Here is a 2,797-nt window from a genome sequence, read left to right as displayed (position 1 = left end):
GAGCACTTTCTATACTGAAAGAATATTACCTAGTCCTTCGTTTCTATACAAAAATATTTAAAGAAAACATAAGTTCATCCTACATGAGATTATATTTTATAGAGCAAAACAAAAAGTTCAAGTTCCATTCAACCCTTTGTTTTTTTTGTTGTTGAAAAAATCCAAGGTTCTCTCTCGATTCATAGGTTATCAAAAACCCCTAGGGCATGAAGGAAATATGCCCTAGAACTTTGACCCCACGAAACTATGGTAGAACCCAAAATTTCTGCTAGATTTTACTATGATGCAAACACAAATGGAAAGGAATTTTTCTAACTCTCCCATACTTACACCCTTAAGATCAGTACAATGGAGATATTCCATGTTGCATGTGGGGTTCCTTAGATTGGTTATGAGTTATGGAAAGTCTTCTCTAAATCCAATTCATAACTTGACGAGAAATGCAAGCAAAATCGAAGATCTCCAATAGTTTTGGGGATGGCAGGAAGGTTTTATACTGCCCTCTAGCTCCCACCCAGAAAAGAGGAAGAGATAGCACATTAGAAACACCATATTAAATGTTATGCAATGTGTGGGTGTAAGTGAGTGATGTTCGAGCATCTAACTGAAGTGAGATCCTTCACACTAATTCACAAACAGAAGCAATGGGATATGGTCCCGCAATTGATGTCTCTACAATATTTAGTTGTGGACAAATTGTAGTGCATCTTAACCTCCTTAAGGAGGTAGCCATATCACCCCCTCCAAGTGATCTGTTTTTGTATGATTAGTTTTTCTATGCTAATAACAATTACAGATTTATAAACATGTTTTTGCTTCTTGCTTTTTGTGTTAAGGTTTCTTTAGCTATTGGTGCTTACAAACAAGAAAATTTGCTTAATTTAAACAAGACATTCGTGAGAAAATAGCTTCAAAAATGAATAATGAACAACAAACATGTACAGTACAGAAAACCATCAAAGAGACACATTAACACGGTATTTTGATGAAGGAGTTCACCCCTACTGGGCTACATCTCCTTGGTCCAGCTTCCATGGCTTGGGCCTCTGTATTAGCTCAATGTGGAAAAAAAATTGTTTACAAAGCTCTATGGCTCTAGATACCTGCACTAATGTGTTCAAAATGTCCAAATTAGCCAAAAATAACTATTGCATCTCTGAAAACTAACTCTGGCTACTTTGGGTATAACCCCCTTCCCTGGTGGCTCTAAGCTTCCCTGAAATTTCCTATGCAAACATCACGTATAGAAGTCTTCTATTGCCTCTGAAACCTGTATCAATGTCTTCGGAAGGTCAAAATCATCCAAAATTGACTATTCATTTTCCAAAATTGGTCGAAAATTGAACAAGATATACGTCATTCAATTTTTCCCTAGGAAACCCTGCAAAATCTCGAGAGATTCTAGTTAAGTCCGCAAAAACTAGCAGTTCCGCCGAACTTGGCGCTCTGCCAAAATCGCCGCCAACTTAAACTCCAATTAATTAATATAAAACCTATTTAATTAATCATTACGCGCTATTAAGGGCCTATTTAGCACTGGCCCAGCCCTTGGTTCGGGCACATGGTTGCATGGGGTGGGGGCTAGCCCGCGGAGCTGGCTCCCCTCCTTCCCCAACCATCGGACATTACTACAGCATTAAATAAAAGAACGTGGCCTTTATTTTCAAATCCCTTCCGATGGTTCAACGGTAAGGCATTTGTATTGTGAGGGGGAGGTCACAGCTTCAAACCCGCCTCTGCCCATCCCATATATATTTTTCCTAACCCCATATGTAAAACATTCCGCCATATAATATGCCATTTAAAATTTCGTTGCCACCATCATATATATGTTTAACATACATATTTGAAATTTCGTCGATTTTGGATTTGATTAAATACAATGTGGATTTGTAATTTGTAATGTTATATATATATATATATATATATATATATATATATATATATATATATATATATATATATATATAATATATATATATATATATATAATAATTATATATAATATATAATAATATTTAATTAAAAACAAATTCAAATTCCAAGTTAAGATAATTAGACAATTTCACTTTCACATAACCAAACTGGCGAATCTGGAAGATACACTTGTCACAACCCCATTGGGAGAAAACTGAAGAAGATTCCCCTTGCTGATTGGACTACTCACTAGACTTTCATGTCATCATTCTATCATATTCTACAATTTTTTTAAATGTTTAGGAAAACAAACAGTAGACCTTTTCTCCTTCATCTCGACTCTGTTTTTAGTGAAATGAATTACGTTGTGATCGCCTTGATGAGACGAACGCAGTGGTACAATTTTCAAGCCAATCTAAGAACTTTTATTTTTGACTAAATACTAAGCACCTAATCATTACTCCCCACTAGAAGCCTGTTGGACCCCAAAAGATACTATTATCTAACAAGTAGATGAGAGTACAACCCCCTCACCTTTCCAATCTCGATCCAATTGGCTTTTGACGAATTTGTTTCCTTGAGCTCTTCTCTAAGGAAATCAGCATTCACTTGCCTTGAGGACCCCGTTCTACACCTATACTTGTCTTTGCCCTTTTCAAGCTATTCTTGCACTTTTTGTTGCACCATTTTCAGTCATTCATAGAAACTCATGGTTTCTCCATGTCATCATCAAAAGCAACATCCTTCTTACCAAGATGACATAGCAAAATATAATGCAAATGGATGACAAATTTCACTACTTGGTTTTCATGACTTAAGCCCGATTGTACATCTTGAAAGTATGAAATTTTATGAACATAACTTCCATGTAAAACATAAT

This window comes from Pinus tabuliformis, chromosome 3_1, assembly GCF_031772625.1.
Source record: "Pinus tabuliformis cultivar Carrire ecotype Pingquan chromosome 3_1, CPIR1, whole genome shotgun sequence".
Classification (NCBI taxonomy): Eukaryota; Viridiplantae; Streptophyta; class Pinopsida; order Pinales; family Pinaceae; genus Pinus; species Pinus tabuliformis.
The sequence above is the reverse complement of the archived record's forward strand: the minus strand, read 5'-3'. Positions refer to the sequence as shown.